Source organism: Salvelinus alpinus, chromosome 15 (assembly GCF_045679555.1).
Source record: "Salvelinus alpinus chromosome 15, SLU_Salpinus.1, whole genome shotgun sequence".
Classification (NCBI taxonomy): domain Eukaryota; kingdom Metazoa; phylum Chordata; class Actinopteri; order Salmoniformes; family Salmonidae; genus Salvelinus; species Salvelinus alpinus.
In genome coordinates this window covers 34,289,226-34,303,998 of record NC_092100.1, presented here as the reverse complement: position 1 = coordinate 34,303,998, position 14,773 = coordinate 34,289,226, and positions in this window count along the sequence as shown.

Here is a 14,773-nt window from a genome sequence, read left to right as displayed (position 1 = left end):
CCCGGCCCGCCACAGGAGTCGCTGGAGCGCGATGAGACAAGGATATCCCTACCGGCCAAACCCTCCCTAACCCGGACGACGCTAAGCCAATTGTGCGTCGCCCCACGGACCTCCCGGTCGCGGCCGGCTGCGACAGAGCCTGGGCGCGAACCCAGACTCTGGTGGCGCAGCATAGCACTGCGATGCAGTGCTCTAGACCACTGCGCCACCCGGGAGGCCCTCTAATGGAGCTTTCTGAAGGTGAGTTAGTGAAAATAATATATTAGATTTGGAGGCATTAGGTATTTTTTCTGGGAATTGTTTGGATATTACAATTTGATATTTTTCTAATATTAAGCAGGCGTTATATGTTGTTTTTTTTTACAGATATTCTGAAACGGTTGGACAATGATTTTTTAGGTAATATGTCAAATGCACGTATTCTTCTAAGTTAAAATGTATATATTTCGTATAAATATATGTTAATATTATCTAACGTTTGTAGGATATCCGTCCTTTACCCAGTTGCTACTGGGAATAATTGATTGGGAACCGACTCAGTTAGCTGAGAAATCCGTGGTTCAAACCGAGACAGCTCCAGGTCATTTACGAAGCCCTTCACCATCACACTATTTTCGAAGTCCAAAAACAAAATCCATAAGAATATTTATACATTAAAAACAAAAAGTGTGCACCCTATATTAAAAGCTATTTTTGTGTTTACAGCTGACAGTCCGCCAAGAAGGATCCCTGCTGCATTATGGACTCTGAACGACTACGGAGGAGCCGATGAAACAGACAATATTCTCCCGTTCTGTACAAACATTTTTTCAAACACACCAAGAACCGATGCTATACCCGTCCCATCAACTCCCCCGGGAATCTCAAGCCAATCGCGTCATATTCGAGACCCAAAGACGCAACGCACAACTCAGGCCCAGGTGCACTGCGCAGAATCACCCCGGCCCGAGAAGTGTTACTGGGCTGGAAACCTACTGCTTCAAGAAACGGCGCTCTATGGACACGGTATGAAGCCAATATATATATATGTTATTAGTTATACATTTTTTATTATTATTTATAATTTTTATTAAAACAATGACAAATAATGTTTTTTCAGAATCCAACGATACACGCCAGGTAGAATCTGGAATGCCTGGTGAAAAAATTCTAGAGCCCACGGTATCCGCGATTCGTCAGAACAGCGAGGATCAAAAAAAGCCGAGGTAATTTAATGATATATTGTTAATATATAGTATTATATCTGAAATGTATTTGACATTTTTATCTAATATATTTTATGTTTAATAACCTATTTTGTATGTATATTTTTCTTTCAGACTCCTCCCCGGCGTATAACGGCACAGAAGACCATACACAACGAGAGCACGCGGAGGATTTAGGCGCACCGGACATCCACAATAAAACACTGAAACCGGATAATTTCAACGTTTTAAATGACATTTCAGAGGTAGACGACTTGATGTTGTGCGAGGCGGCCAGCCTTCTTGATTCAGCCAATTCTTTGGTAGAAACACCCGATCCTGAAATAGAACAAGCTAGGTTTCTCAAAGCCTTTTACCGGGCTCTAAAATCCAATAAGGTCTTGCTACACAAACGAATGGTCGCTTGTCAAGATCTATCCTTCTGGCATAGAACAATGCCACGTTTGTTAAACAACAATCTGATTAAAAAATGCAAATACAGGCGCTAAAAACCTATATGTAACATGGATCTGTTATGCTGGTGAATGAGGACCCAAAAGTGACTTAATAGAAACAGAGTCTTTATTCCAGTCTTAACAAAAAACGATACTCCTGGATATTATCTTAGGTAAATCCAAAACAGGAAAACTGAAATCCTCTCGTCAGTAGAGAGGAACGACTGGAGACGCGACCACAGACTGCAGGTCGCTTCGGGAAGGCACAGGCCGTAGCTGACATAGACACCTGCTCACACGCAGCATCTGAAGAGGGCAAAAACACGACAGGGCGGAACAAGGACACAGAACAGCAAACATCAAACAAGGATCCGACAAGGACAGAAGCGGAAAACAGAGGGAGAAATAGGGACTCTAATCAGAGGGCAAAATAGGGGACAGGTGTGAAAGAGTAAATGAGGTAGTTAGGAGAATGAGGAACAGCTGGGAGCAGGAACGGAACGATAGAGAGAGAGAGCGAGAGAGGGAGAGAGGGAGGGGGAGAGAGAGGGATAGAAAGAGGGAAAGAACCTAATAAGACCAGCAGAGGGAAACGAATAGAAGGGAAGCACAGGGACAAGACATGATAATCAATGACAAAACATGACAGTACCCCCCCACTCACCGAGCGCCTCCTGGCGCACTCGAGGAGGAACCCTGGCGGCAACGGAGGAAATCATCAATCAACGAACGGTCCAGCACGTCCCGAGATGGAACCCAACTCTTCTCCTCAGGACCGTAACCCTCCCAATCCACTAAGTACTGGTAACCACGTCCCCGAGAACGCATGTCCATGATCTTCCGTACCTTGTAAATAGGTGCGCCCTCGACAAGGACGGGGGGGGGGAGGGAAGACGAACGGGGGCGCGAAGAAAAGGCTTGACACAGGAGACATGGAAGACAGGGTGGACGCGACGAAGATGTCGCGGAAGAAGCAGTCGCACAGCGACAGGATTGACGACCTGAGAGACACGGAACGGACCAATGAACCGCGGAGTCAACTTGCGAGAAGCTGTCGTAAGGGGAAGGTTACGAGTGGAAAGCCACACTCTCTGACCGCGACAATACCTAGGACTCTTAATCCTACGTTTATTGGCGGCTCTCACAGTCTGCGCCCTGTAACGGCAAAGTGCAGACCTGACCCTCCTCCAGGTGCGCTCACAACGTTGGACAAAAGCCTGAGCGGAGGGAACGCTGGACTCGGCGAGCTGGGACGAGAACAGAGGAGGCTGGTACCCAAGACTACTCTGAAACGGAGATAGCCCGGTAGCAGACGAAGGAAGCGAGTTGTGAGCGTATTCTGCCCAGGGGAGCTGTTCTGCCCAAGACGCAGGGTTTCGAAAAGAAAGGCTGCGTAATATGCGACCAATCGACTGATTGGCCCTTTCTGCTTGACCGTTAGACTGGGGATGAAACCCGGAAGAGAGACTGACGGAAGCACCAATCAAACGACAGAACTCCCTCCAAAACTGTGACGTGAATTGCGGGCCTCTGTCTGAAACGGCGTCTAACGGGAGGCCATGAATTCTGAACACATTCTCAATGATGATTTGTGCCGTCTCCTTAGCGGAAGGAAGCTTAGCGAGGGGAATGAAATGTGCCGCCTTAGAGAACCTATCGACAACCGTAAGAATCACAGTCTTCCCCGCAGACGAAGGCAGACCGGTAATAAAGTCTAAGGCGATGTGAGACCATGGTCGAGAAGGAATGGGAAGCGGTCTGAGACGACCGGCAGGAGGAGAGTTACCTGACTTAGTCTGCGCGCAGTCCGAACAAGCAGCCACGAAACGGCGCGTGTCACGCTCCTGAGTAGGCCACCAAAACCGCTGGCGAATAGAAGCAAGCGTACCCCGAACGCCGGGGTGGCCAGCTAACTTGGCAGAGTGAGCCCACTGAAGAACAGCCAGACGAGTAGAGACAGGAACGAACAGAAGGTTACTAGGACAAGCGCGCGGCGACGCAGTGTGAGTGAGTGCTTGCTTTACCTGTCTCTCAATTCCCCAGACAGTCAACCCGACAACACGCCCTTCAGGGAGAATCCCCTCGGGGTCGGTAGAAGCCACAGAAGAACTAAAGAGACGGGATAAGGCATCAGGCTTGGTGTTCTTATTTCCCGGGCGATAAGAAATCACGAACTCGAAACGAGCGAAAAACAACGCCCAACGAGCTTGACGTGCATTAAGTCGTTTGGCAGAACGGATGTACTCAAGGTTCTTATGGTCAGTCCAAACGACAAAAGGGACGGTCGCCCCCTCCAACCACTGTCGCCATTCGCCTATGGCTAAGCGGATGGCGAGCAGTTCGCGGTTACCCACATCATAGTTGCGTTCCGATGGCGACAGGCGATGAGAAAAATAAGCGCAAGGATGGACCTTATCGTCAGAATGGAAGCGCTGGGACAGAATGGCTCCCACGCCCACCTCTGAAGCGTCAACCTCGACAATGAATTGTTTAGTGACGTCAGGAGTAACAAGGATAGGAGCGGATGTAAAACGCTTCTTGAGGAGATCAAAAGCTCCCTGGGCGGAACCGGACCACTTAAAGCACGTCTTGACAGAAGTCAGAGCTGTGAGAGGGGCAGCCACTTGACCGAAATTACGAATGAAACGCCGATAGAAATTAGCGAAACCGAGAAAGCGCTGCAACTCGACACGTGACTTAGTAACGGGCCAATCGCTGACAGCCTGGACCTTAGCGGGATCCATCTGAATGCCTTCAGCGGAAATAACAGAACCGAGAAATGTGACAGAGGAGACATGAAAGGCGCACTTCTCAGCCTTCACGTAGAGACAATTCTCTAAAAGGCGCTGGAGTACACGTCGAACGTGCTGAACATGAATCTCGAGTGACGGTGAAAAAATCAGGATATCGTCAAGGTAAACGAAAACAAAGATGTTCAGCATGTCTCTCAGTACATCATTAACTAATGCCTGAAAGACAGCTGGAGCATTAGCGAGACCGAACGGCAGAACCCGGTATTCAAAATGCCCTAACGGAGTGTTAAACGCCGTTTTCCACTCGTCCCCCTCTCTGATGCGCACGAGATGGTAAGCGTTACGAAGGTCCAACTTAGTAAAGAACCTGGCTCCCTGCAGAATCTCGAAGGCTGACGACATAAGGGGAAGCGGATAACGATTCTTAACCGTTATGTCATTCAGCCCTCGATAATCCACGCAGGGGCGCAGAGTACCGTCCTTCTTCTTAACAAAAAAAAACCCCGCTCCGGCGGGAGAGGAAGAAGGCACCACGGTACCGGCGTCGAGAGAAACAGACAGATAATCCTCGAGAGCCTTACGTTCGGGAGCCGACAGAGAGTATAGTCTACCCCGAGGGGGAGTGGTCCCCGGAAGGAGATCAATACAACAATCATACGACCGGTGAGGAGGAAGAGAGTTGGCTCTGGACCGACTGAAGACCGTGCGCAGATCATGATATTCCTCCGGCACTCCTGTCAAATCACCAGGTTCCTCCTGAGAAGAGGGGACAGAAGAAACAGGAGGGATAGCAGACATTAAACACTTCACATGACAAGAAACGTTCCAGGATAGGATAGAATTACTAGACCAATTAATAGAAGGATTATGACATACTAGCCAGGGATGACCCAAAACAACAGGTGTAAAAGGTGAACGAAAAATCAAAAAGGAAATGGTCTCACTGTGGTTACCAGATACTGTGAGGGTTAAAGGTAGTGTCTCACATCTGATACTGGGGAGAAGACTACCATCTAAGGCGAACATGGGCGTGGGCTTCCCTAACTGTCTGAGAGGAATGTAATGTTTCCGAGCCCATGCTTCGTCCATAAAACAACCCTCAGCCCCAGAGTCTATCAAGGCACTGCAGGAAGCAGCCGAACCGGTCCAGCGTAGATGGACCGACAAGGTAGTACAGGATCTTGATGGAGAGACCTGAGTAGTAGCGCTCACCAGTAGCCCTCCGCTTACTGATGAGCTCTGGCTTTTACTGGACATGACATGACAAAATGTCCAGCAGAACCGCAATAGAGGCAAAGGCGGTTGGTGATTCTCCGTTCCCTCTCCTTAGTCGAGATGCGAATACCTCCCAGCTGCATGGGCTCAGTCTCAGAGCCGGTGGGAGGAGATGGTTGAGATGCGGAGAGGGGGAACACCGTTAACGCGAGCTCTCTTCCACGAGCTCGGTGACGAAGATCTACACGTCGTTCTATGCGGATGGCGAGTGCAATCAAAGAGTCCACGCTGGAAGGAACCTCCCGGGAGAGAATCTCATCCTTAACCTCAGCGTGGAGTCCCTCCAGAAAACGAGCGAGCAACGCCGGCTCGTTCCAGTCACTGGAGGCAGCAAGAGTGCGAAACTCTATAGAGTAATCCGTTATGGATCGATCACCTTGACATAGGGAAGCCAGGGCCCTGGAAGCCTCCTTCCCAAAAACTGAACGATCAAAAACCCGTATCATCTCCTCTTTAAAGTTCTGATAATCGTTAGAACACTCAGCCCTTGCCTCCCAGATAGCTGTGCCCCACTCCCGAGCCCGACCAGTAAGGAGTGATATGACGTAAGCGATCCGAGCTCTCTCTCTTGAGTATGTGTTGGGCTGGAGAGAGAACACAATATCACACTGGGTGAGAAAGGAGCGACACTCAGTGGGCTGCCCAGAGTAACATGGTGGGTTATTAACCCTAGGTTCCGGAGACTCGGAAGACCAGGAAGTAGCTGGTGGCACGAGACGAAGACTCTGAAACTGTCCTGAGAGGTCGGAAACCTGAGCGGCCAGGGTCTCAACGGCATGACGAGCAGCAGACAATTCCTGCTCGTGTCTGCCGAGCATTGCTCCCTGGAACTCGACGGCAGTGTTGCGAGAATCCGTAGTCGCTGGGTCCATTCTTGGTCGGATCCTTCTGTTATGCTGGTGAATGAGGACCCAAAAGCGACTTAATAGAAACAGAGTCTTTATTCCAGTCTTAACAAAAAACGATACTCCTGGATATTATCTTAGGTAAATCCAAAACAGGAAAACTGAAATCCTCTCGTCAGTAGAGAGGAACGACTGGAGACGCGACCACAGACTGCAGGTCGCTTCGGGAAGGCACAGGCCGTAGCTGACATAGACACCTGCTCACACGCAGCATCTGAAGAGGGCAAAAACACGACAGGGCGGAACAAGGACACAGAACAGCAAACATCAAACAAGGATCCGACAAGGACAGAAGCGGAAAACAGAGGGAGAAATAGGGACTCTAATCAGAGGGCAAAATAGGGGACAGGTGTGAAAGAGTAAATGAGGTAGTTAGGAGAATGAGGAACAGCTGGGAGCAGGAACGGAACAATAGAGAGAGAGAGCGAGAGAGGGAGAGAGGGAGGGGGAGAGAGAGGGATAGAAAGAGGGAAAGAACCTAATAAGACCAGCAGAGGGAAACGAATAGAAGGGAAGCACAGGGACAAGACATGATAATCAATGACAAAACATGACAGGATCCTTCCAGAATACCACAAGAACAAACATCCAAATGGATTAACCAAATGGATGAGCCAACAGCCATAATTCAGACAGTTGAAACCCTGTTATCTCAGATACCGCATGAACTCCAAGCCTTAATTCACCAAATTAATGAGGCTGGGGTAACATCAGACATAATTCATATAGATGAAAACCTGTTATCCCAGAGTCCTGCCGAACTCATAGCCTTAATTAATCATATGAATGAGGCCGGGACGACCGATGAAACCCCGTTATCCCAGATCCCTGACGCACTCATATCCTTAATTAACCAAATGAATGAGAGCATAAGATCTTCTACACCGGACCCCACACAGACCCCACCATTAACTCCCAGGTCCGAAGAGTCTGAAACGCAATACGATGTTTTTGAGGAATTGGAAAATTGTCTAATAAGTCAGGAGGGAGGTGATCTTGATAGAAGTGTCCGGGTTGTGTACAGAAATAAATTCAGCAATACAGAGATTTGACAGTTTTTCAATTTCACATGGCTGAATCAGAATCTTGACTATGCAGTGTTTTATGTGATGATACTGGATACTCTGAATAAACTGTTAGACAGGGCAACAGATTATGGCGAATCTCGTGATGTCTTACAGTTAGAAGTTTGTGGAGATAGCCTGCAAAACACTGTATCTCTTATTTTACAAAACGGTGCCGCAGATCTTGAACAATTTATAGCCCTGCTGGAACGACTTGTTCAATCAAATTTATTCATCATAGCCGATAGGACCCTCGAGCTTGTAGTGCAAATAATACGTCAACCCCAGGGTGGCGGGGGGCAGAGAAGGAAACTAGATAGTCTCATGCAATCAGAAATCATAAGCAATAAAAGGGCATATCTCATAAACGTTCACAATCCTGGTAATAAGCTATGCTTAGCAATAGGCCTAGCACATTTACTCAACCCTGGATGTACGGATCTAGCGGCGTTACACAAGGCTAGAGAGCTCCAAATTGCCGTGGGTCTAGGTATACAGGATGCGGTGGCTTTCTCTGACATAGTCAAATTTGAAAACTTTCTGAACATCAAGGTTGTGGTTTTGTACCACAGTAGAGCTAATGCAGCTCTCTTGAAATTCCAAAACAACCCACAACCTCATCCTCAGATTCTGTACTTTTATGTGCAAAACAACCATTATTATGCTATTACCAACATCACAGCATTTTTAGGCGCACCATATGTGTGTGCAGCCTGTCATACAGGCTACAGCCGAAAGGGGGGGCACTCTTGTCGTTATAACTGTTCAGTATGTCTGGATGAAACATGTCCGATGCAGCCCGTAAACCTAACACCCTGTGCGGATTGTCAACGCACATGTCGTTCGGCCTACTGCTACGAAAAACACAAAATTGAAACATGGCATCACAAGGCCTGTAAATCTGTAAGCAGTTGTGACATTATCAAGAAATGTCCAAAATGCCATTGCAATTACAACCTTAAAATAGACAGCCCTAAACTTCATGTGTGTGGAATCATACATTTCCCCATCTGTAAAGTGCCTTTGAAAAGCAGAGACGCTGAAGTGGTTCAAGAAGTGCCACACGAGTGTTATATTCAGCCCTTGGCTGAAGATGAACATTCAGAGAAATACGTGTTTTATGATTTTGAGACTAATCAGCAATCAGGTGTTCATTTACCTATTTTTGTATCTACCATGACTTTCAAGGGTGAAAAGTGGTCGGCAGAGGGGCCCAATTATGCACTCCTCTTTCTAAAACACTTTAGAAAACCCCAGTACAGAAACTTCACGTTTATAGCTCACAATTCTAGATCCTATGACTCCTATCTTCTTTTGAACCCTCTGATACAACAAGGCATTGCACCCAGTGTCATAGCTCAAGGTAGTAAAATATTGTGTTTTGTAGACCCCGCCTTCAACCAGAGATACATTGACAGTTTAAGCTTCTTACCCATGAGATTGGCTCAAATGCCTGAGGCTTTGGGTTTTGAAAACTCTGTGAAAGGTTGGTTCCCTCATTTCTTCACATCTGAGGAGAATCTACATTATATTGGATCTTATCCCAGCCCCGAAATGTACGGGTGTGATCAGATGTCTCCCAAAGAGCGAGAGAGATTCATGACATGATACGAGACAGTATGTCACAGCACTTTTGATTTCCACAAAGAGATGGAGTCATACTGTGACAACGATGTAGTTATACTTCGTGAAGGATGCCTCAGATTCAGAGAAGAGGTAATCAAAGATGCAGGCATTGACCCCTGGAGTTGTACAACTATTGCATCGGCATGCATGAAAACCAATCGTACACACTTTTTACCTCCAGCATCTATAGCTATCCCCTCGCCTGACAACTACCGACGCCAATTCAAGTCATACTCTAGTGGGTCCATTCAATGGTTGGAGTACTTGGCCCAGGATAAAGACATTTTTATTCAACATGCTTTGAATAGGGGTGAGAAAGCGTTTGGGCCTTATCATGTAGGTGGATACACACAGATTGACGGTGTTGAGACCGTGTTTGAGTACAACGGTTGTTTCTTCCACGGTTGTAAATCTTGCTTTGTGCCCCAGGCCATGTGTGTCCTAACCCAAAAGACGTTTGGGGAAATGTACCAAGAGTTTCAAGACAAATTGGAATCTTTACAGGCTACTTACAGGTTGAAAGTGAATGTGATGTGGGAGCATGAGTGGACCGCACTCAAAAAGTCTGATCCACATGTTCGAGCCTTCCTTTCCAGATTTGGCACACCAGAACCCTTGGAAGCACGACAGGCCTTGTATGGAGGCCGTACCAATGCTTTGACATGGAGGCCGTACCAATGCTTTGGTATGTAGCGCAACCCGACGAAACAATAGGATATGTAGATTTTACATCCCTTTATCCTCATGTAATGAGTTCTTCATGCTATCCTTCTTCATGCTATCCTGAAATTATTCACCGCGACTTTGACTTACCCCAAAACTATTTTGGTCTGATCAAAGCAACTGTCTACCCTCCTAGGGGTTTGTTTATACCAGTGTTGCCTTACAAGGGACCTCAATGAAAACGTTTCTTTCCGCTTTGTCGCACCTGCAGTGAAAACAACAACCAGGTAAAGCCTTGTGATCACTCAGATCAAGAAAGAGCCCTGACAGGTGTATGGGTAACAGTTGAATTCTCTAAGGCTCTAGAGATGGGGTATCGCGTGGCCAAAATCTTTGAAGTGTGGAACTTTTCAGACACTCTTTCTAAAGAGTACATCAAGACCTTCTTGAGATGCAAGCAAATGGCTTCAGGCTATCCTGCATCGGTCACAGATCAAGAGAGCAAAGACAAGTACATTCAAGACTATCACGACAGAGAAGGCATACTTCTTGACCCAGACAGAATAGAGGTCAACAAAACCAAAAGAAATGTGTCGAAATTGTACTTAAACTCTCTTGGGGGGGAAGCTTTCCCAGAGAAGCAATATGCTAACAACGTCGATCATTACAGACCCCAAAGAATTTTGGGAATTTGGTTTTTCGGACCAATACGAAATTTCACATTTTTCATTCTTGAGTCAAGACATTGCCCTGGTGCAATGGAGACGTAACAAGAAGTGGGTTCTACCCCCGGGTAATGTAAATGTGTTTCTCGCAGCATTTACCACGGCCTATGGCTGACTTGAACTGTACGCCCTCATGGAGCAGCTTCAGAGGCGGGTTCTTTACCACGACACAGACTCTGTGGTCTATGTAAGCAAACAGGGTGATTGGAACCCCCCACTCAGCAACTGTCTGGGTGGTTTAACGAGTGAACTCGACGATGGTGACCATATCACAGAATGTTCCTCCTGTGGTCCCAAAAGCTATGCTTTTAGGACTAAAGACAATCACGTGGTGTTGAAAGCCAAAGGCGTGACTCAAAACTATGAAAATGCCCCGCGTGTCAACTTGGAATCAATTACACGCTTGGTCGAGGGGTTCATAAACGACTGGAATAGTGACTTGGCGATTTTGAGCTCCTACAAAAAAATTGTTAGGGATAAAAAGGGCTTCCATCTAAGGAATGCCCCACTTAGTAAAAGATTCAGGGTAGTCTATGACAAGAAACTGCTTTTACCTGACAGGACCACATTGCCCTTTGGCTACTGACTTATGTTACAAGCCCCCGAGTGTCTTAAAGCTTAAGATATAATGGCTGCTGTAGAAGGTTTTGACCCACGGTTGCAACTACCATTTACGGCCTTAATCGCAGGCCCATCCAATAGCGGTAAAACTTGTTTTGTAAAAAGTATTTTAGAGAATTCTGAACATGTATTATATCAGAAGCTTGACAATATTGTGTGGTGTTATTCGTGTTATCAACCTTTGTATGATGAACTGTTGAAGAAAATAAAAATCACGTTTGTTGAAGGAATACCCGAATCCCTGTCTGATGATGAACTTCTCCCTCCTAATTAAAACAATCTGCTGGTTTTGGACGATATGCTATTTGCAGGTAGCAAACATCCTGAAATTGCACGAGCTTTTACCCAATATAGTCATCATAGAAGTCTGTCCGTGCTTTACTTGGTACAGAATGTGTTTCACCAAGGTAAAAATAGCCGTACCATTAGTTTGAATGCCAATTACATGGTTTTGTTAAAAAACCCAAGAGACAAACTACAAATTAACACTCTAGCTCAGCAGATGTACCCGGGAAGTAAATCCTACTTTATGGAGAGCTATGAGGACGCTACCAAAGCGCCATTTTCTTATTTAATCGTGGATTTAAAATCAAATACTCCAGAACACCTGAGGCTCTGAACTGGCGTGTTCCCGTGGGAGTGGCCGGCTGCATACATTCCTAAAAATTAACCGCTCTGTCTCTGCGTTTAAAAAGAAACCTGCCCCTCTTGAGAAGCCTAGTTGGGGCTACCGCTAAAGAATGGAAGGCCATCTTGGGTCACTGTTTTTCAGATCTCATATTATCCCTATGTGAGATTGCTTTGAATCTTCTCCAAGGACGCATTCCGCTCACCCTGACCCAATTAAAAAAATTAAAGAGACAAAAGACCGCGATCAAACTCTTTGCCAATAAAAGGGCCAGTCTTCAAAAGAAAAGACATAGCATACAACAGTCTGGGGGTTTTCTTCTGCCTTTGCTAACTATAGCTGTTTCCTTCATCACCAGCCTTATTGCTGCCAGACGTGGGTGTTGAACACAGAGTGTGATGGCAAATAAAATGTACTTGGTGCCTCAACTAGAGTTGGATAGACTGAAAAAACAAATGCAGGGTCCTGAAAATATCAGACAAACAGCTGGAAAGGATTTGGATATGGCCATGAAGGATATTTTGAACCGAAAAGGATTGAACCCCTATGATAAGGTCCAAAAATACACAAACCTCTTGCAAAGGTATTTGGCCTTGGTAAAACAAGGTAAGAGAGAGACCAACCATTTAACGCTTTCCCTACCGGACCCTTTAAAAGATGACGTGCCTAGAGAGAGCCAAGCCCCTGTAATGCCTGTACTTGTGATCTTACCGGCTGAAGATCAAATGCCTGTTGAAGATAAAGTTATGCATGACATGTTGACACATGTTCCGGCACGTAACAGGAACATTTTTATATACATGAACAAGGTAAAAGACTCAAAGGGGACCGCTACTTGGAATGACAAAGGAGAGTTTATCCTTCAGGGCGCTGTTGTCAAGGGTTCACATATGCTTGACTTGCTTAAAAGTACCACAGCAGCCCACAAGGTTGCTGATGACAGAAGGCCTCCCGGCTGTCGTCAGTTTCTTAAGGCCCTGGCAATCCTCAACATTCCCCTCTCGGGTGTACCCAACTATAAGCTTCGTCAACAGATTCCAGCTTTAAAACAAAACCTTCAACGAGCTACAGCACCCCTAAAGATGTCCCAACAACCCCTCCCCCCTTTGAAAGGGATGATGATAACTCAATCGAGTCCTCAGGGTGGTTAGACTTTCGAATGACTTTTGAATGACTATGATTAAATTCAATACATTTTATTTGAAAAATTAAGCAATTTAACATTTGTGGCATTCTTGAAACATTTGACGTGAGCATACGCTTTGATTACACGGTCTTAAAGGACACATATTTGATTTTTTTTATATTTTCTAACAAACCAAGCTACAACGTTATCATTACTTCTTAAATCATCATTATAAAGAGACATAACATCTTCAAAAGAAACTCCCCGGGCTCTTTGGCATAGGTAGAATACACAGTGTTGACCACATGTAGTGGAAAGGATATCTTGTACTTGTTTGATGCTGTAGTAGATCTTTGAACCATTTTTGGTCAAAAACTCTAATAGATTTGGGGAAATGTGAAAATCCGGGGGGAAAGCCGTAGGAATAAAAAAAAGTTGAGATTTTTCTTCCTCCTTCGTCTTCTAATGTCACAGCTAGCCAATGTTCACCCGGCATGTGTTTAGAATGGGTATTGACAATAAACATGAATGGCCGCTCCGGCCATTTCTCAATAGGTAATTCATCACAAGCCCACACTCCACAAAAATGTTTTCCAATCAAGCGGCTCATGAGCCCTTCCAGCTCTTGGGTATTCATGTCTTTGCTCAACGATCCTTAATAATAATCCACTAAGACTTTTCTTCGGGCATTCACTTCCAAGATTGAATCAGAGCATGCATAAACAATCATGCTAACTGTACACGCTTAAGGTGTACGGAAACGCATTTCCAGCCTGAGGTGACCTTGGGACACCACAGACAGATTTCCTGAGGTGTCATCATCAGGTGATAAATTGAAAGCATACAATGTGTAACCCTCTGCAAAATAATTTCTGTCAATAGGTAAAGAGAGATCTTTTAGATGCCAGGAATAGATTGTAAAATTCTCGCACAGATACCGTATGTTGTTATTAAATTGCGGTTGGAAAGCCTTAGCAGGGACCTGACGTCCGTCCTGACAGAGAGCAACATGCATTGAAGTGTTGAAAATTAAATGGGTTTTTATGTAAGCTGCCCGTATTACAGGCGTGATCAACCAAACCTATAACCATGTAGCGGGGTAAAGGGCCTAGAAAAAGGTTTTCTTGACTGCAGATTCTACTGCCCACAGGTATGCTAAAGGTTTTCATGGTAATTCTTTGGAGAGGGTAAAGGGCATTTCCTTTCATCAAAGCCTGTGAGTGACCCAGACGAACTGCTGGAGATAGACACTTTTTTCATAAAAAGCGTTGCCCCCAACACTTTTAAACTAAAGTCACCGTCTTGGGCAGACATCAGGCAAAACTCATCCTTGGCCCTGGTTAATTTTACTCTTAAATCAACCGAATTTAAGAGTAAACGTTCTTGAAAGAAAATGTCAGTGTATCGGCCCTAGCAGATGAAACTCTCAAGATTCGGCACAGTAGCGAGCACGTGCCTCCAGTCCTTTGTTTGCACCGGTGGAAGGGTTTATCGATTCCATAGAGCCTCCTGCAGTATCTTTGCTAAACAGCCCGGCGCTGAATTGTGTCTTGAGAGTGTCTTCGGAGTAGTTGAGTAAACACTCCATGATGGCCCTATAAGGGTATGTGGCACTGCTTTGACTGATTAGGCGTTCACCCAAAGTCACGTCCACTTGGGAGAAGATGGTGGCCAAGGGGTAATTAATGAGACTCACTTTGGCATCGTTTGCAATATTAGTACCATCTCTTTTGGTCACTTTGAGACGT